Raw genomic sequence first — 27336 nt, 5'->3', positions numbered from 1 at the left:
GAGGTGACGGTGAGATGAGAAGCAGGGACACCATCTAGACGTCCAGAGGTGTATTTGTCAACTCTTCATTTAAAACACAAATCCAATTCAAACTGACTTCAGATAAATAGAGAGAGAGACAGAATCATAGAGCAGGGTGTAAAGGCACCACTGGATCCAGGAATGCAAAAAAGGTCATCAGATCTCTCTCCATCTCCCTCTCTCTCTTTTTAATTTGGCTGCACCGGGCCTTCATTGTGGTAAGTGGGATCCAGCTCCCTGACCTGGGATCGGCCCTGACCCCCCGTATTGGGAGGGTGGAGTCTTAACCACTGGACCGCCAGGTAAGTCCCTGTCTCCATCTCTTGACTCTACTGGTTTTCTCCTTTCTTTATGTGTTATAGCCTCTCATCCTACAGACAGATTACGTTCACATGGCAGGAGCAATGGTTGCTGAAAACTTCAAGACTGTATCCTTATAACTTTTGATTCAGAAGTGAAAGGGACTTCGCTGGTGGTCTAGTAGTTAAGACTCTGTGTTCCCAATGCCGGGGGCCTAGGATTCCATCCCTGGTGTAGGAACTAGATTCCACATGCTGCAACTAAAAGATCAGTATGCCGTAACTGAAGATCCTACACACCGCAGTTAAGACCCAACACAGCTAAATATTAAAAATATTTTTTAAAAAAAGGATCAAAAGAGACCCTCTTCCTCCCTGAAACTTCGTATCAAATTTCACAGAAGTGCTCTGATTGGCTCTGCATGGAACACACCCTCCTTGTGGGCAGGTGTGTTGGGCATTAGGGCTCTCCAGGGCACAGTGCCAGGCCCACCCCTGTAGACTGGATAAAGGACCCTTCCCCAGAGATAAGCTGGTATAGTTACCAAAACAAGAAGGAAGTGAGAACATATAGGACAGATACAGCTCTTAATACATCTGCCACAATCCACTTCACTGAGGTCAGAACCAAGGAAGAATTGGGCTTGAGGAGGAAGGGATAGGTTCAATAACTTAAAAAAGCAACTTGGTGAGAGATAAGAAATGGGAAAGAGAGGAGGGAAGAGAGGGGAAAGCTTTAATAAATGCCTGATGATTGACTGAATGCGTGGCTGAAGCTGAACGACTTCTTCCTGTTGGCATCACGCGCTCGGCATGAACAGCTAGTGTGCTGAGTGCAGTACGATCGTGTAGCTCATGCACATTACAGTTTCTGTGCAAAGGATGCTACTGCTGGCTGCTAGAGCTTAGCAGACTTGGTGCCCTGAGGACCGTGAGAGCCCCTTGTAGCTCAGGCTGCTGGGCAGAGCAGAGTTGTCCTGGGGCAGCTCGTTGCTCAGACGTGCTGATTTCTGGAGAGCAGCTTTCTCGCCAGGCTTGTTGGCAGTGAACACGAGGATGGTGGCGGTCCACTCCCCGCCGCCCCGGGTCTGGGGAAAGACTGGTTGGCAGGGCTACAGGAGGCTCCCAGCTGCTAAAACTCTCTCAGCTGGCTTCTCCGGCTGGCAGAGAGACAGTGGGGGCTGCCAAGGACATGACATTTCTCATGCTAATTAGGAAGGGAGGCAGCATCCACAACTCACTGATTTATGTTTTTATGCTGCACGTCAGCCTTATCTAAGGCTAGGTGAGAGCAAGGGCCTCTGCTTTGGAACCGTTCCCACAGCTTATGCTCCCAGAGCTTTCGTGTCCATGGTCCTGAACTTCTATGGCTACAGAGAGTGCCTGATCTCAGCCTCTTCTCACGCTGCCTCCAGCAGGATCACCTTCTCCCCTTTCTGAGCCTGGTTGGTATCTAGAGAGGAGCAGAGCCGAGACTGGGAGCACCTGTGGGAATCAGGGAGAAAATTCACCCTCTTGCTTTTCTTAGTTCAACTCAGCCCTAACGCTGAACTTCTTGAAATTTGTGGGCATTTTTGGGGGAGGAAGCTTTTGTTTGCAAGGGATCCAGATGCTATGGGAGTGTGTGTGTGAGCATGATCACATGAGTACAGAGGGTTTATATGGTCTTGGAAAGAAGTCCACAGTTAAATGAAAACAACAACAACAATATTCAAAACAGTAGATATAGCATGAACCTGGTGTCACAAAATCTATTGTGAATACCTATGTGTGTATATAATTACATACAGAGAAAGTTTGGAAAAATATACAGTAAAATGTTAGTACTGGGGTTTTTTTGTATTATCAGATCTGACATGGTTTGTGTATATGTGTGTTTTGAATTTTGCCTTCTCTGATTTATTCTTCTTTTTCTGATTTTTCTTTAATGAATATATATTACTTATATAATAACAAGGTCTTCCCAGGCAGCGCTAGTGATAAAGAACACACCTGCTAATGCAGGAGACATAAGAGATGTGAGTTTGTGCCCTGGGTCGGGAAGAACCCCTGAAGGAGGGCGGCATGGCAACCCATTCCAGTACTCTTGCCCGGAGAACCCCACGGACAGAGGAGCTTGGCTGGCTACGGTCCACAGGATTGCAAAGAGTCAGACATGACTGAAACGACTTAGCATGCAGGCATATAATAATAAAAAATACTACTACTACCAAACATATGGCAACAAGAGACTTAAATGATCTGCTACTATTTTGATACCCTTTTAACACAAGTCCTTAAAGACAGTCAGGAAGGATCTAAGAGAAACCAAGACCATTGCAATGGACTGAATCATTTTGTTCCCCAGATCCACATGTTGAACTCCTATCGCCCCATGTGATGGTATTAGAAGGTGTGGCCATAGGTAGGTAATTAGGTCATGAGGGTGGGTCCTGAAGAGTATTAGTGCCCTTGTAAGAGAGACCCCAGAGAGTACACTTCCCCCTCCACCACATGAGACACAATGAGATGACAGCTATGGACCAGGGAGTGGGCACTCACCAGACACTGAATCTTGGACTTCCTAGCTGCCAGAACTGCAAGAAGTAAATGTCTGTCATTTATAAGCCACCCCATCCATGGTATTCTGTTATAGCAGCCCCAACGGACAGAGAAAACTTTGGATCTAAAAAGATTCAGAAGACTCCGTCCCTCAGTCCTATTCAGTTCAGTTCAGTACAGTCGCCCAGTCGTGTCCGACTCTTTGCGACCCCATGAACCGCAGCACACCAGGCCTCCCTGTCCATCACCAACTCCCGGAGTCCACCCAAACTCATGTCCATTGAGTTGGTGATGCCACCAACCATCTCATCCTCTGTCATCCCCTTCTCCTCTTGCCCTCAATCTTTCCCAGCATCAGGGTCTTTTCAAATGAGTCAGCTCTTTGCATCAGGTGGCCAAAATATTGGAGTTTCAGATTCAACATCAGTCCTTCCAATGAACACCCAGGACTGACTTCCTTTAGGATGGACTGGTTGGGTCTTCTTGCAGTCCAAGGGACTCTCAAGAGTCTTCTCCAACACCACAGATCAAATGCATCAATTCTTCGGTGCTCAGCTTTCTTTATAGTCCAACTCTCACATCCATACATGACTACTAGAAAAACCATAGCCTTGACTAGACAGACCTTTATTGACAAAGTAATGTCTCTGCTTTTTAATATGCTGTCTGGGTTGGTCATAACTTTCTTTCCAAGGAGTAAGCGTCCCTTAATTTCATGGCTGCAATCACTATCTGCAGTGATTTTGGAGCCCCCAAAAATAAAGTCAGCTGCTGTTTCCACTGTCTCCCCGTCTATTTGCCATGAAGTGATGTTCGGTTGGCCAAAAAGTTCATTTAGGTTCATCTTACATAAAAAACCCAAATGAACTTTTTGGCCAACCCAATGCTTGGGCTCTTCTGTTTGGACATCTGTATCTAATATGTAAAGAATTCCAAGTGTGTCAACCCACCTCAGAGAGTGGTATTCCCTGGGTTTATTCTGCAGGGAGCAAGAGAGACACAGCTAATTTTTTAAACTGATGCAGGATTTGATGTGAGGGTGGAGCAGGTGTGGACAGGTAAATATGAGAAGAACTTCTGCTGACTGCGTTGGTTAACTGTAATTTCTGCTGTGGAATTACCCATGATTGATGTTTCTACGATGCTGGAGTGAAGCAAATGGAACTCATTCCAATAAAAAAATTTTTTTAATTAAAAAAACCTCTTCCTATTTTACCCATCTACCGCCCCAACCCCGACTCCAGGATCATAAACTTCATTGCAAAATTGGAGCTGCGGAGTTTTTTGGAGTCTGACACAGTTGGAAGTGTGAAATGCAGCCATCTGGCAGGCCAGAAAGCAAGTGGTTTGAAATATTTATTTCCGTGAAGCATTAGCTATGATTTTTAACCATGTATTGGAAGTTCTGAGCAGAAGCTCAGTTTGAGGCTCTGGTCAGCCAACAAAGGCTCTTTTTTAAATTTTATTTTATTGAAGTATAGTTGATATACAATGTTGTGTTAGTTTTAGGTATACAAGAAAGTGATTCAGTTATTCATATACATATATTCTTTTTTTTTTTTTTTTTTACTGTGCTGGGTCTTCGTTGCTGCATGCAGCCTTCCTCTAGTTGCAGTGCTTGGGTTTCTCATTGCTGTGGCTTCCCTTGCTGCGGAGCACAGACTCCAGAGTGTGGCTCAGAAATTGTGGTGGACGGTCTTTGTTGTCCCACGGCATGTGGAATCCTCCCAGATCAGGGATCAAACCCATGTCCTCTTCATTGGCAGGTGGGTTCTTAACCACTGGACCACCAGGGAAGTCCTACATATTCTTTTTCATATTCTTTTCCATTATGGTTTAATCACAGGATATTGAATAAAATTCCCTGGGCTATACAGTGGGACCTTGTTGTTTATCCCCAAGATTTCTTGACTGGGCTATTTTCCCCTAGGATACAGCAGGTAACAGGCCTAAAGAGAAAAAGCAATGACTTCCTTTCTGTAGTTCTGTGAGTTTTTTTGTAGGAATCTTAACTGAGAGAGAAGGGTTCTAATGCTGAAATTAACAACCAGGGGAATTCTGAGAGATTCTGTGAGCTTTAAAAACCATTTTCCAGGCGGGGTGAATAAGAGGAGGCAGGGAGAGTCCATCTTAGTAGCATGAGTTTGAATTTGGGGTTCCCTGGCAAAGTACCTGCAAGGGCCATTACCCCTCATTAATTACACAATAAAGAACTCAGAGCACAGGGCCACCGGCTACAAGAAGCAGGAGAGGCAAAGCAGTTTAGATGCCCTTTGGGTGATAGTCACAGCCTGGGCCAGGCAGACAAAAACTCCCTTCTACACCTGCCTGCAGAGAAGCTCATTTCTGAATGCACCAGCCCTTTCCTAGGGCAGGAGATGGGGCCCCTCATCCACATAGGGTGGAATCATTACGTGCTATTCCCTGGTCTGCTGTTGTCAGGAAAAATGGGAGGAGCAAAGACTGAAAGAACAAAGACTTTTTTCCCCCCACATTTCCAGCTGAAGCAGTGAAAATTGGATCATATGGGAGATGTCCTTGGGACTTTTCCAGATTATTTTAAGAAGGCAGGCATTTTCTGAGAATGGGCATTCTGCTTTTGGGTTAATTTTTGAAGGCCATCTGTGATTGATTTACTAGAGTGCTAATAATATTTTGCTTTCTTCTGTTTTCTCTCCAAAGCATCCCAAACTTCTCCAATTCCATACACTCAGCCCAGCTGTAGAGAGGCCAACGTCACAGGCTAAATAGGCTCTCTAGTATTTATAGCTTAATGGGAAAGCTAACTTATGGGCTGGTGATTTTTCTTGTAACCCTAAGGCTATGCAGGGGATCTTCTGTTTAAAATAGAACTGCACCCATCCCAGTGTTCATAGCAGCACTGTTTACAATAGCCAAGAATTGGAAGCAACCTAGGAGTTCATAGATAGATTAGTGGTTAAAGAAGATGTGGTATATATACACAATGGAATATTACTCTGTCATAAAAAGAATGAAATAATATTGTTTCCAGCAACATAGATGGACCTAGAGATTATCATGTTGAGTGAAGTCAGACAAAGACAAAGCTCATGTGATATCACTTATATATGGAATCTTTAAAAAACAATATAAACGAACTTATTTACAAAACAGAAATAGAGTCCGATGTAGAAAACAAATTTATAGTTACCAGAGGGGATAGTGGTGGAGAGTTGGAGGTGTTGGGAGATAAATTGGGAGTTGGGGATTAACATAAGCACAGTACTTTGTATAAAATAAACAACAAGGACCTTCTGTATAGCATAGGGAACCATATTCAATGTCTTGTAATAAACCTATAGTGGAAAAGAATTTGAAAAAGGATATATATGTGTGTATATAAATGGCGGTGGTGGTTTAGTTGCTAAGTCATGTCTGACTCTTGTGACTCTATGGGTTGGAGCCTGCTGGGGTCCTCTGTCCGTGGGATTTCCCAGGCAAGAATACTGAAGTGGATTGCCATTTCCTTCTCCAGGGGATCTTCCCAATCCAGGAATCAAACTCAGGTCTCCTGCATTGCACGTGGATTCTTCACTGACTGAGTCACAAGGGAAGCCGTACACACACACACACACACACAACTTTGCTGTACACACAACAGTGTAAATTAACAATGAAGAAGTGAAGTGAAGTTGCTCAGTCGTGTCCGACTCTTTGTACCCCATGGACTGTAGCCTACAAGGCTCCTCTGTCCATGGAATTTTCCAGGCAAGAGTACTGGAGTGGGTTGCCATTTCCTTTTCCAGGGGATCTTCCCGAACCAGGGAATGAACCCAGGTTGCCAGCAATGCAGGCAGGCGCTTTACCATTTGCACCATCAGGGAAGCCCCAAAAATCGTTTAAAAAATTAGTCTCTTGTTTTTGGCTAAATGCTGTGACTTTTCCATAAAAAAAAAATCTAAAACAAAACAAAAGCGAATTGCACGTAAGATTTGAGGATTTGTGTTGTGGATACCGTCTCTACCACAGAAATTAAAAATCATAGAAAAGAGGACTGAGCTAGGGCTGCAGAGAAGTAAAAAAAGAGGTACTATGTCAAGTATGGCTATAACATTAATAGCTGTGATGAGTATTGTCCGTCACTGTGATGATTGCTTGTAATGAATGATCTCATTTAATCCTTAATAGCTCTGTGAGGAAGGTACTATTATGACCATATCACAGATAATTTAGAAAGATTAAGTACCTTCCCATCTTTTTTTGAATTCTAATTTTTCAATTGAGGTACCATTGACAAATAAAATGGTATGTATTCAAAGTGTACAACACGATGATTCATGTACACATACACTGTTAAATGATTACCACAATCAAGTTAATTAATACATCCATCACCTTTTTTTAGAGGGATGGCAAGAATGCTTAAGCGCTACTCTCCTGGGACTTCCCTGGTGGTCCAGTGGCTAAGACTTGGCACTCCCAATACAGGAGGCCCAGGTTCAATTCCTGGTCAGGGAACTAGACCTTATGTGCTGGCACAGTCAGATAAATAAATATTAAAAATAAATAAATGTAAAATATTTTAATCTACTCTGTCAGCAAACTTCAAGTATACAACACAGTAATATTAACCATAGTCACCATTCTGTACATTAGAGCCTCAGAACTTACTCATTAGAAATGTTATTAGTGTATTAGTTTCTCAGTCATGTCCAACTCTTTGCAACCCCATGGATTATAGCCCACTAGGCTCCTCTGTCCATGAAATTCTCCAGGCAAGAATACTGGAGTGGGTAGCCATTTTCTTCTCCAGGGGATCTTCCTGACCCAGGGATTGAATCCCGGTCTCCTGCATTGCAGACAGGTTCTTTATCATTTGAGCCACCAGAGAAGCCCAACAAGAACTTATTCACCTCATAACTAAAAGTTTGTACACTTGGCTAATACATTCTCATTTCCCTCACCCCTCAGCCTCTGGCAACAACTATTCCACTCCTGTTTCAGAGTTCCCCGCCTGTTTTTAGATTTCTCATATAAATGATACCACACAGTATTTATCCTTCTCTGTTGCCCATGTCTTAATGAGGGTTTAGGAAACAGGACTTGAACCCAGATCATCCTATACAATAACTTGTGTTCCTGCTCCCAACACTGTATTCTCAAGAAGGAAGTAAGGAGGAGGTATTTGGCAATGAACTCATCCTCCTAAAAATTATCCTGAGTAAGAACCATTTCCTATCTCTAACCGGACTCGTTCCTTGGCTCCAGATATAGAGCTCACACTCTGTGGCCTAAAGGGTATTTTACTTTCTTTGCACTGTACCTTGCTGGTGTTAACAGAACTCATTTGCTTAAAGGACTAAGGTGTCTCCTGCCAGAGAATATATCCTGAGAGAAAGAGCTGCCAGCAGAAGGGTAATTCAGTACAATTTAATACAGCATGGCATGAGTTACTCAGATTTTTCCCTTCATCCCACCTCTGAGTCCTACTGAGAACAAAGAGGGGGCTGATTAGCTGGTCAGTTTCTAGTCTTCTCCTGACATTACTATTATGTTTGTGTGGCTGGCTAGAGAACCTTCTTAGGGCATCATAGTGAAAGACATCATTAGGATTGCTTGCCTAGCTAGCCCATTTTCCTTGATGCTGCTGTTTACAGCTACGGGGGCTGACTCTTGGTTCCAGCTTTGTGGGGCTGCCTCTTCCTTGCCTTACCCCATGACTGTCACACCTGATTGATGCAGCAGTGGGCTCTTGTTTGCAGCTGGGCCGATCAGAGCGCCTTCCCAATAATTAGGAATTGGGACTGAGAGAAAGTGAATGGTTAGCCCTGTAATGTTCATTTAGGAGTCACTTTCACCAAGTAGGTGAATGCACTGAGGAAGGTGGTCCTCAAATAGAAAATCAGCTATAGAGAGGTGAGCAGAGACAAGTGGAGAACAAATACAGACGGACTTCCTGTCTCTTCTTCCAGTCCTCTCCTGTGATCCATTGCTCTGGGCACACCTTAGTTTTATTGTTTTGTTTTGTTTCTGTTTTTTTTTTTTTAAATATATAATAAATTATTTTTTTCCCCTTACACCAGCTTAAGATGGGGACTTCCCTTGTAGCTCAGTCAGTAAAGAGTCTGCCAGCAATGCAGGAGACCCCGAGTTCAATCCCTGGGTTGGGAAGATTCCCCTAGAGAAGGAAATGACAACCCACTCCAGTATTCTCGCCTAGAGAACCCCGTGGTCAGAAGAGCCTGGCGGGCTACAGTACTTGGGGCCACACAGAGTCAGACATGACTTAGCAACTACACCACCACAGCTTGAGATGGTTTCTAAACTTGCAATGAAGAATTCTAATTTTTCTGAGTTTTATGAGTTAGTGCAGCATATAATCTGTTAAGCGATGCTGTGATGATAGGTACATTTCCCCGTAGGTAAATTAATTTTGCTTAGTCCTAAAGCAACAGTTTATCTCCTTATCTGTTCTCACAAGGTCTTAGTGGGAGTATGGATCAGCATCACTGGCAGACAGGCAGTTTAAAAGCAAGTGTACTTTTGATAGTGAGCATGTTTTATCTTGGAATATGATTGGCAGCATATTATCTTTTTCTTCTTCATGTAACCTGCAACCCCAAAGATTGCCAGGAGGACAAATCTTATACACAAAACCACTTGCTTTTCTTTTCTTTTTGGCTGTGCTGGGTCTTCAGTGCTATGCTCGGGCTTTTCCCTAGTTGCAGTGAGCAAGGGCTGCTCTCTCGCTGAGGTGCATGGGCTTCTCATTGCAGTGGCTTCTCTTGTTATGGATCATGGGGCTCTAGGGTGCACAGGCTTCGGTAGTTCAGGCACCTGGATTCAGTAGTTTTGGCTCCAGGACTCTAGGGCACAGAGAGGTTCAAGAGTTGTGGTGCATGGGCTTACTTGCCCCGAGGCATGTGGGATCTTCCCAGTCCTGGGGTTAAACCTGTGTCTCCTCCATTGTCAAGCGGATTCTTTACCACAGAGCCACCAGGGAAGCCCTGCTTTTCTTTAGTATGTTAGTCACTCAGTTGTGTCCGACTCTTGGCAATCCCATGGACTGTAGCCTGCCAGGTTCCTCTGTCCATGGGATTTCACAGGCAAGAATACTGGAGTGGGTTGCCATTCCCTTCTCCAGGGGATCTTCCCAACCCAGGGATGAAACTTGTGTCTCCTACATTGCAGGCGGATTCTTTACCATCTGAGTCATCAGGGAAGCCCAGGTTTTCTTTATGTTATAAAATGTGAGCCAGGAAGACAAAGTTTTTGCTTTTGGGAAGTCAACAACAGTCTCATTAGCTGGCCATGGGAAAGGGAGTGAGCAAAGGTGAGGGTCAGGTGGCCCTGGGGATAAATAATGCAGTTGTAGGGTAAAAGGACTAAAGTCAGACACACAGTTTTATGAAGAGCAAAACCACAGGCTCCCTTCTTGCTTTGAATTCCCTGGAGGGACAACTAAGAGGGTAACATGGCATCTATATTAGCCTTCTACAGCTACCATAACCAAGTCCCACAAACGAGGTGGCTAACACCAGAAGAAATATTGTCTCATAGTTCTGGAAACTATAGGTCTGAAATCAGGGTCTTGGCAGGGCCACATTCACTGTCAAACCTATGGGGGAGGATCCTTCCATGCCTCTTCCAGATTCTGGTGGCCCCAGGCATTCTTTGGTTTGTGGCAGCATCACTCCAACCTGCCTCTGAATGCTTGGGCTTGCGTGCTTGGGTTAAGAAAAGAAGGATACAAAGGATCACTCATAATTAGACACTGGATCTACATTAGCTTGATTACTAGAATTTCTTATCTGCCTCTCCACCTGAAGGAGTAGGGATTATGTCCCTCATATATTTATTCCCATCACAGTTTAATATAGGGCATGTTTTAAACCAAGGACTCAATGAATAGCTGTTACGTGAAAGAATGGGCATGCAAGCAGAACTTGCTCAGGGTTGGCTCAGAAGTAGGGCAGGGCTGAGACTTCGCTGGAGGTCCAGTGGTGCTTCCACTGCAGGGGGCGTGGGTTCAATCCCTGGGCAGGAAACTAAGGTCCTGTATGCCATGCAGCATGGCCAAATAAATAAAAATCAAGCAAATGAGAAGGAAGTAGGGCATGGCTGAAGTTACATGATTAGACACTGCAGTTGAGAGAGGTTGAGGGGCAGGCACTGCCATGTTCTGTCTTAGCGTTTATGTTGTCTATCCTTTGATGGGGTGAGGAAGAGGAAGAGGAAAATGAGGTGGAGAGGAGAGGAAGTTGGAAAGCACTGTCACTCCTGCTGAGCTGGTGCCTGCTAATTAAGTTGCATTATCAGGTTTATAATATATCAGTAGGTGTTCCATATTCAAATGTAACAATTTATTATCTTCTAACTGAGAGATGAATTTGAATTATCCTTGTCATTGTTCCTTTCTGCTGTTTAATTGGTTCTATTGATTTCTTTTGCAGGGAAATATATCAGAACCAAGGCATAATTATCATGAAGAAGCCTTATTCCTGTGAAAGTACTAGTAAAGTATTCTGGGAGGGTTAAAACTCCACTGATGCCTGGATCCTTATTGTTTCAGTCCATAAGTCCACCGGGTCACTAGTGCTAAGGCCAGAGAATTTGTGGGACTTTTAGTTAAAATGTCAGAGACTTTGGAGGTAATGTCAGAGAGATTTTTTAACTCAAAGTAACTCCCAAGAAAGAAACTTCCACTAAATTTACTGAAATCTGATCATCTAGCCTCTTCTCAAACATGTCCAGTGATGTGTTAGAATCAATGCTGTGTTTTAGTTTATTTGGTAGTAGGGATTTTTCCTTAGTTAGGTACAAAGTAATGCAACATTTACAACAGATGGTGACTTAGATTCGGTGAAATCCAGTAATTTGAACTTACTTTCCCTCTTTCTTTATGAAAGCAGTTTATCCTAGTGACTCAAACATCCCTGGGGCTTGACTCTAACTGGCTTTGAATTTGCTCTGAACAAATGATGGCTTTTGTCAAATGTTTGGATGAAAGGAAAAACAGAGCATTTCCAAGAGCTACAACCTAGTGACTATTTTTTAATAAAAGCAGATCATTAACTCAATCAGCAACTTTTTACTGAGCACCTATTATGTATCAGCTATGGTTCCAAATTTGGATATGTATTTACAGTTAACAACACAGACAAGTTCTTTCTTCTTAAGCTTTTTCTTTCCTTACTAGATCATCACATATCTTCACTGTTGTTTTTCTTTCTCTTGTGCTCTTCTTTTCAGTTTGAAGTTATCACTTGATGGTGAAGACATAATATTTACAAGAGCAACTGAACTGATTCTGCCTTCTATTGGTTGTTAAAATTGTACCATTTTCCCTACCTTCTTTTTTTGTTCAGAATGTATTAATCTTGGTTCAATTTTTCACATGAATTTTAGCTCATATCGTGTATTGCTTTCTAAATATTGGTGTTTATATGACCTCATTGTTGTTTATATTTATAACAATTGATGGTGGTAATTATTTTTCTCCCAGGTCCCCAAACAACAGGGCATTTTGACTCTTCAGTTTTCCTTATGTCCAACACTTGGCCACCAGTCCTTCTGCTTAGGACTCTCTGTTGAAAGTTGGAGAACTATGACCCAATTGATTCATGTCAAAGAAAATGAACCAACTCATATGATTGGAAAGTTCACTGATTTTCACCACGGTAGGACCTAAAGTCTCAAAGATATTAACAGGACTCTGTCTTTTTGCTTTGTTTTTTTTTCTATTTGTTGTCATTCACGGAAGGCTCTTTAGCTTGGTCACCCTCCCCACCAAAAAAATCTCTTTTCTGATAGCATCAGTCCTCAAGAGGATATGATGTTTTCATTGGCCAAGTTTGGGATATGTGCCCACTCAAGCCATATGGCCTGAAATGGTAACAGGTGTCTCCTCAAGGGAAGATACATCAGAGCTGTTATGAGAAGACAGGATGGATATTAGGTAAGTGAAAACTAATCTATCTCCCCACAGTCTCATGTCTTACATGGCTCCCTCTATAGTGTTGTTAGTATTTATTCTCCTTTCCCCGTTTTCTCTGTGTCTATGTTAGTTGAGTTATGTTAGAGCTTCTCCTCGACTGTTGAGAAAAGGGTTCTTAACTAGTCTTCCAGGTTTTGGTTTCATCAGCACAGCCATATCACGCAATTTCAAGGGCACAGATTGTATGAAGGTCTATGTGCAAACACTGCAACACCCTGGACTAGCCTCTCTTCCCAGCTCCACTCCCTCCCATGTGAAATTCCCAGAGGAAGCTTCCAAAGTGTAATTCTGAATGTGTCAGAATCTTCAAAAGACCACCAGTCTAGGAAAAGAGTCAAAAAAGTCATTATTTAGAGGTGACCGAGAGATACCATATTTAAAAGGAGGAGACTTAAATTTGATAGAGCAACGAGAAAAAATAACTACACTGTATAGGACTAACTGATGGAAGAAACACAAAGGCTGCTTATGTGTATGTGTTCAGTTGGGTCCAACTCTTTGCAACCCTATGGACTGTAGCCTGCCAGGCTCCTCTGTCCATGGAATTTTCCAGGCAAGAATACTGGAGCAGGTTGCCAAAACACAAAGCAATACAAGAAATGCCCACTAACCACAAAGAACTTTTGCAAGACGACAAAAATGGGAACCTTACAAATATCAGTAATATATACTATTGCGTAGGAAGGGCCATATGAGGTCCTGTCCATATATAACAGATAACTTGAGGCTGGAATGATGAGGGACAGCATCATGATAGAGGTGGTCTTTGAACTGGCCCTTGACAAATAGGAGCAGAGGGTTTACTGGCTAAGAGGAGGTGAGGAAGGGGCATGACTGGCAAAGTGAATGGCTCAAACAAAAACACAGCAAGTTTGACAGAAGGTTGGAGAACAGGCACTTGCCTAGACTGGCTGTGTCCTAGAAGCTGTAGACAGATTTTGAAACTAAGTTCATGTTAAATTGTTGAAAGCATTGGATTTGGGGGATGATGGAGAAGTGTCATGTGCTGAAAAAAGAAGTAAAATAAAAAAGAATGGAGCAATAGTAATGAGGGCAAATATATTTTGTTGGGTAGAATTAATTTGAGGGGGCTTTTGTTTTAGTTGGTGTCTACAGAAGCTGGAATCAAGATCCCTGGGACTAATATCAATAACCTCAAATATGCAGATGACACCACCCTTATGGCAGAAGGTGAAGAGGAACTAAACAGCCTCTTGATAAAGGTGAAAGAGGAGAGTGAAAAAGCTGGCTTAAAACTCAACATTCAAAAAACTATGATCATGGCATCCAGTCCCATTACTTCATCGCAAATAGATGGGGAAACAATGGAAACAGTGAGAGACTTTATTTTGGGGGGCTCCGAAATAACTGCAGACGATGACTAGAGCCATGAAATTAAAAAATGCTTGCTCCTTGGAAGGAAAGCTGTGACAAACCTAGACAGCAAATTAAAAAGCAAAAAACTTACTTTGCTGACAAAGGTCCGTGTGGTCAAAGTTATGGTTTTTCCAGTGGTCATGTATGGATGTGAGGGTTGGACCATCAAGAAGACTGAGCACCAAAGAATTGATGCTTTTGAACTGTGGTGTTGGAGAAGACTCTTGAGAGTCCCTTGGACTGCAAGGAGATCCAACCAGTCCATCCTAAGGGAAATCAGTCCTGAATATTCATTGGAAGGACTGATGCTGCAGTTGAAGCTTCAAAATTTTGGCCACCTGATTCAAAGAATCAACACATTAGAAAAGACCCTGATATTGGGAAGATTGAAGGCAGGAGGAGAAGGGGATGACAGAGGACGAGATTGTTGGATGGCATCATCGACTCAATGGACATGAGTTTGAGCAAGCTAGGGGAGATTGTGAAGGACAGGGAAGCCTGGCGTGCTGTAGTCCATGAGGTCGCAAAGACTCTGACATGACTGAATGACTGAATAACAACAACAAAGAAAGGATCTTCTTGATTGTAAGCTGAGTTGACTAAGTGGGCTACTTTATCCTAGTATTGTCCTTGTATCTTTTTAGAGTATAGTCTAATTGAGTAGATACATATTGCCTTTGCTTTAATGTGATATCATTTCCATTTATTTATGCAAACACATGGCATTCAATATACTTTGCTATAAAAATTCTTACCAGTTTTAGAAACATTCTCAAGTAAAGATGTGGTAATCTGAACAGGAAAAGAAGTACAATCTGAAGGGCAAGCAGACATTTATCAGGTGGTCTGTAGGGTCATTTGCACTTTCTATGCTTTCAAGTGAATAGGAAAGTGGTCTGAGCTCTTGAGGTCCAGCATGGGGAGCCCACTTCCCACTTTTCTGCAGCTGGCGTCCTCCTGCCTTCTGTGGGATGGGGTGGGTCTATGCCTTAGCAACCAGGACTCATGCCTCCAGAATAGAATGAGCACATGGGCCCCTGGGGCCAGCCTGATATTGAATCCTTATTCTTGGCTCCATCTTTGCTCCTACCTTCCCCCCAGTCAGGCTGTATTTGTTTGGGATTCTCTGCTGTAACTGAGGCGGTCCCAGGCGGGCTATGCAAGGTCGTGGAGCAGCCGCAGAGAGAGTAGTATAGTGATACAGTGCGGGCCCTTTTTGCATGCTCAGTGTGGGGGATAACTTCCCAGCTGGCCTGAAAGGTCAGCCAGGGGATCTCGTTTGTGAAAATATAAAGGAGCATAAGTTACTGGCTGTTTCTTTCTTCATTTTCTCTCTCCCTTTTACCCTGGGACTGGGAGTTGGGTTATACTCCTTGCCAGGATCACTCCTTCCTTGTCAACTGACTGCTTCTCTTTCTTCCCTTCTCAAAAGGAAGGATGGGTTTGTTGGCTGGATTTCTGATAGCTTCTGAAAGGCCTTCCATTCCCTGCTGACAGAGGCTGGCTTCAGTGAGACTGGTGCAACATGACATGATATGTCAGGACTTGGCCCCAATGTGTCCCGGGAAACACACTTCAGCAAGGCAGTCCTGCAATTCACTGGAACGGGGAAGGAAGTGGTGGTGTATTTAGAATGCATCTGTGTGAGGTGGGATCCATGGCCAGTTTGGGCGGCTTCCCATTCCTCATCATGGCAGGCCACCAGGATGAGGTCACAGATGCCTGCTCTCTGATCCAGATTAGTTCAGAAAGTGCTGGGCAACACACAGATGCCCAGATATCCTGAAGGGAAGATTTATTTCTATAAGACCTCTTCCAGCTCCTGGACTGTATTTCAACAATAGCCTGCTCCTGCTTTCCCTTATGTTCTGTTGATAGCGACAGGATTAGGAATCAGTTCAGTTCAGTTCAGTCGCTCAGTCGTGTCCTACTCTTTGCGACCCCATGAATCGCAGCACGCCAGGCCTCCCTGTCCATCACCAACTCCCAGAGTCCACCCAAACCCATGTCCACTGAGTCAGTGATGCCATCCAACCATCTCATCCTCTGTCGTCCCCTTCTCCTCCTGCCCTCAATCTTTCCCAGCATCAGGGTCTTAAATGAGTCAGCTCTTCACATCAGGTGGCCAAAGTATTGGAGTTTCAGCTTCAACATCAGTCCCACCAATGAACACCCAGGACTGATCTCCTTTAGGATGGACTGGTTGGATCTCCTTGCAGTCTAAGGGACTCTCAAGAGTCTTCTCCAACACCACAGTTCAAAAGCATCAATTTTTCAGCACTCAGCTTTCTTCACCGTCCAACTCTCACATCCATACATGACCACTGGAAAAACCATAGCCTTGACTAGATGGACCTTTGTTGGCAAAGTAATGTCTCTGCTTTTTAATATGCTGTCTAGGTTGGTCATAACTTTCCTTCCAAGGAGTAAGTGTCTTTTAATTTCATGGCTGCAGTCACCATCTGCAGTGATTTTGGAGCCCAAAAAAATAAAGTCTGACACTGTTTCCACTGTTTCCCCATGTATTTCCCATGAAGTGATGGGATTAGGAATAGACCTTACTAAACCAAAATGTAGATGCCTCTACCCAGTTCATCAGAAAAACACATACTGATCTGTTGGATGGAAATATTTCTGGACTTTGATTGTAAGATGCAAGAGTAACCCCCGTGACCTGCATGAAGGAAGCCCGCCACTGACCCTTTGTAAGAAGGAAGTACCCACTGCAGGTTAAGAGAGGCTGATACATGGTCAATAGGTACGTGAAAAGATGCTCAATGCTGCTAATTGTTAGAGAAATACAAATCAAAACCACAATGTGGTATCACTTCATACCAGTCAGAATGGCCATCATCAAAAAGTCTATAGAATACAAACTCTGGAGAGGATGTGGGAAAAAGGGAACCCTCCTGCACTGTTGGTTGGAATGTAAATTGCTGCAGTTACTCTGGAAAACAGTATGAAGGTTCCTTAAAAAAACTAAATATAGAGCCACCATATGATCCAGTAACCTCACTCATGGATATATATCTGAAAAAAAAGAAAATTCTAATTGAAAAAGATACATGCACCCCAACATGCTCACAGCAACACTATTTACCCATAGCCGAGATATGGAAGCAAACTAAACGTCCATCAGCAGGTGAGTGGATAAAGAAGTTGTGATGTTTACATATATATGTGTAAACACACACACTAGAATACTTCTCAGCCTTAAAGAAGAATCAAGTATTGCCATCTGCAGCAATATGGATGGATCTAAGCTTAGAATACTAAGCTTAGCGAAATAAGTCAGAGAAAGACAAACACTGTAAGGTGTCACTATGTATAGAATCTAAAAAATGTAAACGAATCTGTAAGCAAAACAAAACAAACTCACAGGCATAGAAAACAAATCTATGGTTATCAAAGGGGAGAGAGAGGGGAGGGGGGATAAATTAGCATGGGATTAACAAAGAACCACACAGAAAATAGATAAGCAACGAGGATTTACTGTATAGCACAAGGAATTATATTCAATATATTTTAACAACCTATAATGGAATATAATCTGCAAAAAAAAAAAAAAACAGCAAAAATCGAATCACTATGCCGTATGCCTGAAACTAGTGCAATATTGTAAATCAACTATAATTTTAATAAGTAAAAAAATACTAGTAGTGCTCACCTCACAGTGGTGTGAGAAGGACTAACCAAGGTAATGCACACAAAGGGTTTAGCACAGAGCTTGGTGTTTAGTAAACACTCAAGAAGTGGTAGATACAGTGATTACTAAGGCAGCAGTCTTGCCTTTATTGTCTGGCCCTGATTAACCAAAGGAGGAAGAATGGGACTCCACACGTATCCAGCCGCTGTTGCTCCCACAAGCAGTCCTGGCAGCTCTTAACCAAACAGCACTTAGAGAGGGGGCTAATTTAACACAGTATTAATTTTAAGATGCAGCTGGGTCATCCCCAGGCTCCTGTGCCTTCCCGCTCCTGTCTGGCACACTGCCCTGGAGAGACAGTCCTCTCTGTGACATCCAGATGGACTTCAGGAGGGTGTTTGTGACTCAGAGATCAAAGGGTTGTTAATTTTACACTCATATCACATTAACACACGTTTTAAATGGTCTCATTAGTTTTTCTGCTGATATCTAGCTTTGAAATGACTGCTTTGCGTGCAGAGCCCCCGCGGACATGAGCTCTCATTTTTAGGACTAACACCCCCGCACATCCGTAAATCTAGGATGGCTGCCATTTGGGCTTTCTCTGTGTTTCAACTGGTCTGTGAGATTGGAGAAGTGGGAAGTCAGAAACCACTACTCTGATGTCAGGTTGGGACAAACGCAGGCAGAGCAACTCCTCTGCACAAATGCAGGGGGAGAGTGGGGCGTGCCGGTGAAAAGAATCAGGTGCTATCAGTGGACCACAAGCTTGAGGGCAGTCAGCAGGGCGCGTTAGTTCAAGTGCCTGACACAGATGATGGTAAGTGTGTGGGTGTCTGTCCCTTATGCTCAGCTTGGAAACCAATCCCCCTCAAAGAAGAAACATTTGACAAAATAGGGACTCAGTACATCTTGCAAGACTTTAAAGGAGATTTTACTTAAGATCGGCTCTGGAGAATATCTCTACAACAGCCCTTTTGGCAAAGAGTGCCAGAATGTTACATTTTTTATTTAGTCTCTCTTCAAACCTCAGAACCTTTACTTCTCAGGGATTCCTTTAAAATATAAGTTAAATATTACTTCGTAAAGCTTTCGTTGTTGAAATAAGTAGCTCTGTGTGGTACTGTGTTGAGCCCCTTTCAAAGAAAAAAAAAAAAAAAACCAACTGGGACTGGGTAGCCTAAAAAGTGTTCCTCTCCCCCTCTTTTGGGTTCGTGACTGGAGCAGTGGCCAGCTCCTTCTGACAGGGCGTGAGTGACGGGCCCTGGGAACACAGGACCGTTTGTCAGAATCAGGCCTCCTGTCAGCAACACAGGAGATCGAGGCTCATGCCTCAACTGTGCCATAGCTGTCATCCATGAAATGGAACCCTCAGCTAAGCATAATCTAGCCCGCAGAAGAACGGCTGTGCACACCCTCTGTGTGTGTCTCACCAGCAAACCCAATCACAATAAACTTCAGCTGTGGGCCCTTCTGGGGGTAACTGCTGGTCCAGAGCCAGCACTAAGCCAGCATGTACAGGCACTCACCAGATGCCGTTGCCCTTCCTGGGTACTGTTTTACCCTCATAGCAATTCCGTGAGGTAGATGTTAAGATTCCCATTTTACAGATGAGGAAACAGAATTTGAGAGGGAAGCGAGCTTTTGCCTTGGGTCCATCCACTAAATGACAGGATCAGGATTCAAGCCCAGATTCTCTCCAAGTGTGTGTTCAGTCACCTAGCTCCTCTGTCCATGATATTATTCAGGCAAGAATACTGAAGTGGGTTGTCATTTCCTTCTCCTGGAGATCTTCCTGACCCAGGGATCCAACCCATGTTTCTTGCGTCCTCTGAATTGGCAGGCAGATTCTTTACCACTAGTGCCACCTAGGGAGCCCGATTCGCTCCAAGTGAAAGTGAAAGTGAAGTCGCTCAGTCGTGTCCGACTCTTTGCGACCCCATGGACTGTAACCTACTACGCTCCTCCGTCCATGGGATTTTTCAGGCAAGTGTACTGGAGTGGGTTGCCATTTCCTTCTCCAGATTCTCTCCAAAGCCAGTCCTAATTGTCTAAGGAGACCCAGGTAGGATCTGACACATGGAGAGGTGAATCTGGGCAACACTCTGCAAACCCACAGTTCCTTAGGAAGTAGGGCCACTGGCAGATTTATTAACAACTGTCTGATACAGTCTGGCCTTTTTTTCTTTTTCATATTTAAGCATTTGTTCAAAAGGAGTCATTAACAACATTTGAATATGCTTTTAAAGATGGTACATCTTAAATCAATTTGTTTGGTAGATTCTTAATACAGAAAATTTAAATATAGAAAAGAGAAGAAATTATCAGTTATTGGTAATCCCACCATCATTAGCATTCTGGTCTTTTTTCATTCTATGTGCATATAAATGCATGACAAAATTCAAACTGGAGTATAAATAAAATCTTTTTGACTTCCATTTCCCTCTCAACCTTATATAATAAGCATTTCCCATAATTTACATATTTTTTGAAAATAATATTTCAAAAGCTTTGAACAGGTTCTAGGACTTATATAGTAAGTGCTTAACAAATGGTAACTATTCATATTTATCATAAAATATCTCACTGGATGAAAGGACTGTAATTTATTTTATCTTTCTGATTGTGATGAAAATTTAGTTTGTTTCCCCCTCATTATTATAAACAATTGTACCAAGAACTTTTTGTAACTAAAATTGTGCCTAAGTTTCACATTAATTTCTCAGGATGGATTCTTGCTAAGAAATTTCTGGATCAAAACTTAGGCCATTTTAAGCTTGTTATTTCACATATAAGCTTATTTGTATTTCAAATACAAGGGCTTCCCTGGTGGCTCAGATGGTAAAGAATCCACCTGCAACGCAGGAGACCTGGGTTCAATCCCTGGGTTGTGAAGATCCCCTGGAAGAGGGCATGGCAACCCACTACAGTATTCTTGCCTGGAGAATCCCTAGGGACAGAGAAGCTTAGGGGGCTACAGCCCAAGGGGTCGCAAAGAGTCAGACATGGCTGAGTGACCAAACACATTTCAAATACATGTCACCAAATTGCTTTCCTAGAATGGGTGTACCTGTTTAAATTCTCACAGCGGTGTAGGAGAGGGTCCATTTCTTCCCACACTGAACTTGGGTGATCCTTTGACTTTGGCAAGCAGAGTTCTATTTAAAACACAGCCTGAATGACCCAGCAGCTTCTCATGCATGGAGAGACTTAGCAGGAAGGCAGCTTGGCCTTGACATAATGCCAATGAGATCTGGGAATTACCTCTTCAGATACACAGTTCTGAGCTACCACCATTCTGCCCTAACCTGGCGCTTGTTATATATCTCTGAGAATGCTTGCACTTCTCTTTATGTAATTTTCACCCCACTGGTGATGGCTCATTTAGCGTCCATCCTCCCTGCTGGAGTGTAAGCTCCATGTGACCAGCTCTCTTTCATAACATTAAGGTCCAGCACAGAGCCTGGTCCCCGATGCACAGTCAGTATTTGTGAATGGAAAACTGCAGCTGTACGTCAGCATGCCCTAAATTAAGAGCTCTGAGCTGAATCATCCTCTTTTGGCTGTCTGTGTTTAAAAATGGAAAAAGTGTTTCTTATATACCGTTAAACAAAAAAGCAAGTTACAGAACATTGTGTGCTTTATGATATCTCAATTTTGCAAGATGGAGGAAGAAGTAGGGAGAGATAAACAGAGATGAAGAGATCTTCAGAGACGAGGAGACCCAGAGTGTTACCAAAAGTGGGGTCCAGCTGCTCACCACGCTGGCACCAACAAAATGCCCAAGTGACACTCAGTGCCCACAAACGGTCCTAAAGGTCAGACAATGTCAAAACCAACTGGCAAAAATGCCTAATAATACTTCGTGCTCAAAAGAGAGGTTTCCCCGAGTGCACATCCAAGGACTTACTCAGTCCTGGAGCTTGTCAGCTTGTCCAGATTCATGTTTCCATTCCACCAAAGAAAAGCATACATTGGCAGCCACTGCTCGGCAGGGGAGAAACAGAGATGATCCCCAAAACAAATGGTTTTGGCAGCTGCTAGGAATGTCCCCCAAATCCCCCTCTCAAGGCCAGAGAAGCACAAACAGCAGGATCATTACCACCATCCCGGCACATCACCATGGCCAGTGACTCTTCTTGGGCAAATCCCGGGAGCCAGATGTCGCGAGAGTGCAGCCTCACGTTGGGCACCAAAAACCTGTTAGCAAAAGTGGAGTCCAGCTGCTCCCTGTTCAAAAGCCAATAAAGAGGCCAGGCTGGTGGAAAGAAAGGTTGGCTTTGTATCAGAGGCCAGCAATGAGGTGGGGGAGACTCCTGTCCAAAGGCTGGCTCCCCACACTGGCAATCAGCAGGCAAGGACTTTCATAGATGGAGGGAGTGGGCTACATGCAGAAACAGCACAATCAGATCTGACAGCCATCCTGAAATTGATCATCGGTAGTCTGATCAGTATCATCCTGATTGTTTAAAGTACAGTTAGTCTTTAGTTCCAGGGTTGGTTTGTTTCCATTTCTTTGAGGCCAGTTTTTGGAATTGTGGCAGCTGACATCACAGCTAGTCTGGTCACCCTGTAATTAACTTCTCCACCTGTGGGGGTTTCAGTATCTATAAGACAGCTCAAAGGATAGGGCTCAGAGTATTACCTGTAGCCCTTGAGGAGGAACTAAAGGTTTTTGACTTTGCAAATAAAGTATTATTTGGTCTCATTTGACTGTTTTCTTTCTTTTCTGCATTTTCTCACTTCTCTGACTAAATTTATTCTTTGACTAAAATTTTTCTACAGACAAAAGTCAGGCTGAGGACATGAGAGAGCAAAGACCATAAGGTCCTGCTCCTTTTCAAGAGAAAGACTAAACCCTGAAATTTTAATTGTGGTCATTGCAGTCTGGTAATAAGGTTTTCTTTTTTGTGTTTCTGTTTTCCAAAAATGTTTATTATGTCCATTAATTGGAAATGTTTTTTAATTAAAATTATTATCAGGTCTCAGATACTTTGAAATCTGTGTGGTATTATGGTGACTTGGCAAATTTCACCTTATTTATAGAGTTCCTTTCATCAGCCAGAGTCACCTTATTTATGTATGCTCTTTTTTTCCCAGGGCTAATTTTCATTTTAACTTAAAGAACTGGGGTGAAGAGGAGAGAGAAAAGTTTACAAAGCTCCTAGCAATCTAGAGGCTGATTTTTTTCCAAGCCAGCAAATCTCTTTGGGGAGGTGAGAAATGGTTTTGCTGAATGAAGAGGTGATCTAAGGTCAGCACTAAATAGATGTGGTGCGTTTCCCAGAGTTGGCTGAAAAGATCAAATGACTTCTTCCACTGAGAAGTTACAATTCGATGATTAACAGAATTTCCTCACCACTTTAAGGGCTTCAATTCTTATTACCCCCAAGTGCTTGGCCTTACTGCCTTCTCTCTTCTCCAGGGACCAGCACTCAGAGATCCCAGACCCCAGGGAGGAACGGCAGAGCCGCAGTTTCCAGGGCGAGATTTCGCACTAAAGGAGAAGCATAGGAGAGGAGGCTGGGAAGAGGAAAAAGTAGCCTCTGATCCATAGGGGCTTATAATTTATTCAATGTGGCTTTTACTGTTTGAAAATTTCTCTCCTTCCACTGTCACTCCCCAGCCCCCAGGGAATGTAGGATCCTATAGCTATAAAAGCATAGTCCCTGAAACGACACACTCCCTGAATTTTCTGAAATCATATAAAAGAGAATATATAACTCTCTTCATCAGACATGAGTTAGAGCATGTGTTTCTCTTTCTGCCTTAATTTTTGGCATTTGTGAATTAAACTGCACTTGCTTCAGTGCAGTGACTATGTCATCCTGAATGTTTTTGCATATTACCCTCATCTCCTGGTGGATAATGTCTTATTTACTTGGTCCATCTTTATGTGGACTTGTAATTCACCTCGTAAATTATTCTAATCCACCATAGACACCCTTTGGTATTAAAGTGTGATATAGATGCATTCATTCATTTATTTATTCTATGGGATGTGTTTAAGGATAAGCAGCTGTAATAAAAGTGAAGCCCCATTTTTTCTTATACACACTCCCCCCGTGAGTGGCCCAGGCTGGTAGGTGAGCAGAGGCCTCTACTCCACGAGTCCTTTGGAGAGCCAGGCTCCCAAGGCCTCCATGACCTGCCACATAATGGGATGACGTCATTGAATAATCAAGGGTGAGCCATAAGAACATCTGTATCTCAGCCTATGTGAGGTTGAGAGAGAACTTCAGGGCAAACTGCGTATCTTTTAAAAAAATTAATAACTTTATTTTTTAGTTACTTTAGGTTTACAGTAAAATTGGTCAGAGTACAGAAAACTCCCATATCCACTCCCCCACCCCATTCCCATTGATGAGCATACTTCCCACTTATGAACAACATGGATACATCATTATCAACCAAAGATTATGGTTTACCCGGGTTCACTGGTGGTGGTGGACATTCTATGGGTCTGGACAAACGTGTAATGGCATGTATCTACCACTGTAGAATCATACACAGTAGCTGGCTCCACCTACTCCTTCCTTCCACCACCCCTTGGCAACTACTGATCTTTTTTTCTGGCAGCACCAGCATGTGGGATCTTAGTTCCCTGACCAGGGATCAAACCTGCGCCCCCTGTGTTGGAAGCTCAGCGTCTTAACCACTAGACTACCAGGGAAGTCCAATCACAGATCTTTTTACTGTCTCCATGGCTTTGCCTTTCCCAGAACCGCTAATAATCAGAATCTACAGTATGTAGCATTTCATACTCTTCAGTATTCAGTCTTTTCAGACTGTCTTTTTTCACTTAATAATATGCATTTAGGCTTCTTCCATGTCTTTTCATGGTTTTTTAGCATTGAGTAATACTCCATTGTCTGATAGACCATAGTTATTCTTCTCAACTACCAAAAGACATCTTCATTGCTTTCAAGTTTTGGCAATTATGAATAAAGCTTCTATAAATATTTGTGTACAGGTTTTGTTTTGTGTGGTTTTTTTTTTTGGCCTGGGCATAGGTTTTTCTATTTTGTATATCTTTAAAAACCAGCTCTTCATTTCATTTATTTATTTTTTTGATTGCACCAGGTCTTGGTTGTGTACCCAGAATCTTTAGTTGCAGCATGTGGGGTCTAGTTACCTGACCAGGATTCGAACCCAGGTGCCCTGCATTGGGAGCATGGAGTCAGACCCTGAATGACCAGGGAAGTCCCTTCATTGATCTTCTCTGTGGTCTGTTTAGTCTCTATTTTATTTATTTCCACTCTGATCTTTGTAATTTCCTTCCTTCTAACTTTGGGCTGGGCTTCCCTAGTGGCTCAGATGATAAAGACTCTGCCTACAATGCAGGAGACCCAGCTTGGATCCCTGGGTCAGGAAGATCTCCTGGAGAAGGGAATGGCAACCCACTCCAGTATTCTTGCCTGGAGAATTCCATGGAGAGAAGAGCATGCCGGGTTGCAGTCCATTGGGTTGCAAAGAGTAAGACACAACTGAGCAACTACCACACACACACCTTTGGGCTTATTTAGTTCTTCTTTTCCTAGTTCCTTGAGGAGTAAAATTAAGTTGTTTATTCAAGATCTTTCTGTTTTTCTTAATGCAGGCATGGATCTCTATTAACTTCCCTCTTAGAATTGTTTTTGCTGCATCCCAAAGGTCTTTAAATGTTGTATTTCTATTTTCACATCTCTCAAGATATTTTTTAATTTCTTTTTATTTTTTTCTATGACCCATTAGTTTTTCAGTAACCTGTCATTTAATTTCCACATATTTGTGAATTTTCCAGTTCTCTTCTTGTCACTGATGTCTAGTTTAATACCATTGTGGTCAGAAAAGATGCTTGATACACTTTCAGTCTTCTTAAATGTATTAAGATGGGTTTTGCAGCCTCACGTATGATCTATCCTGGAGAATGTTTCATGTGCTCTTGAGAAGAATATGTATTGTGCTGCTGTTGCGACTCTCTGTATTTGCACATGCCTGCCTGCCTACATGTTAATCCACTTCCGTCACGTCCAACTCTTTGCAATCCTATGGACTGTAGCCCTCCAGGCTCCTCTGTCCATGGGATTCTCCAGGTAAGAACACTGGAGTGGGTTGCCATGCCCTCTTCTAGGGGCTCTTCCCAACCCAGGGATCAAACCTGTGTCTCTTATGTCTCCTGCTTTGGCAGGCAGGTTCTTTATCTGCCTGTCTTTCTTCCCAGTTTTAGGGGCAGTGGTTTGTCTTGTGATTTAACTTCTTCCACAGACCCAAGAAGAGTTATTGATTTTCCTGATTGTTCAGTTTTTCACTTGTTAGGATGGAGTGGTGACTTCCAAGCTCCTTACATGCTGGACTAGAAAGCTGCTTATCTTTCAAATTAGAGATAAAGTGGAAGTTGTGTTCATCACTTCTGTTTGCCCCCATGGCCCAGACTTACCCACAGAGCCACCTAAGCTGCAAGGGAGCTTGGAAAATGTAATCTCCATCACATATACAATATTTTTGGTTATCCACTATATGCTAGACACTGTTCTGGACACTGGGGATACAGCAGTATTTGTCTGTTCGGGTTAGAGAGGGGTAAACTTGTGAATGAATGAGTGACTTAAGTTAACTACTTAAATAGGTGATTTGTCAGTTGGTGATATATGTGTGATAGAAAGGAACAAAAGGCAGGGCAGAGGGCCAGGGAGAGTGGAGAGTACAAATTTCAATTTAAAATAGAACAGCTGGGGATGGCTCACTTAAAAGGCGACATTTCAGTGCAGGCCTGAGGGAGGTGTGGGAGTGACTCATGGTTGTACCTGAGGTGAAGAATGTTCCAAGCACAGGGGGTAACTAGTCCAGAGGCTCCGGGGGCAGGAGGTGGGGGTGGGGTGCTGGCACACGTGAGGAGCAGCCAGAGGGGCCGTTAAACAGAACGGATGGTAGGGCTAAGGGTGAGGATTCAAGGCAATGAGGTGAGTCCTTGGATTGCACTGTGTAGATAATGATCAAAATCTTATCAATGTGTTTCAAAAGTAGTTATCAAGGACCCATTTTTCATTCATTTACTTATTCATTAAATAAAACCATTGTGCCTCTCTTATCTGCCAGGCCCATTATACATGTGGGGAATATAATAATGGGTTAGATAAAGACTTGCTGTGAATCAATAAAGAGAGATAAGGCCGTGTCCACACAGAGACTAGATTCTCTCTGGTGATAAAGTTTATCTTTTAAAAATAGAAAACGTTATTCAGTGTGCTATGTAATCTTATGCATCAACTTGGCTGGGGCATGGGATGCCCAGATATCTGGTTAAGCATTATTCCTGGATACATGTATGTGTATGGCTAAGTCCCTTCATTGTTCAGCTGAAATTATCACAACATTGTTAACTGGCTATACCCCAATACAAAATGCTTTTCGTGTTAAAAAAAAAATTAAAAAATATACACAAGAAAGCAAATATAAGAGAATACTTTATTTTTTATTTTTTTTTAATTTTTTTGATTAGTTTATCTATAATA

At 42.9% G+C, this 27336-nt stretch overlaps 1 non-coding gene across 1 annotated transcript; it reads right to left on the bottom strand.

Annotated features, from left to right (window-relative positions):
• Positions 1 to 24442: 24442 nt before the first annotated feature.
• TRNAG-UCC (transfer RNA glycine (anticodon UCC)) lies at positions 24443 to 24515 on the bottom strand. Its single transcript has one exon. It is a non-coding gene; the product is annotated as a tRNA-Gly (tRNA).
• Between the last annotated feature and the right edge of the window lie 2821 nt (positions 24516 to 27336).

The sequence above is a fragment of the Dama dama genome, chromosome 1 (genome assembly GCF_033118175.1).
Source record: "Dama dama isolate Ldn47 chromosome 1, ASM3311817v1, whole genome shotgun sequence".
Classification (NCBI taxonomy): domain Eukaryota; kingdom Metazoa; phylum Chordata; class Mammalia; order Artiodactyla; family Cervidae; genus Dama; species Dama dama.
This window is presented reverse-complemented; position numbering and strand designations above follow the sequence as displayed.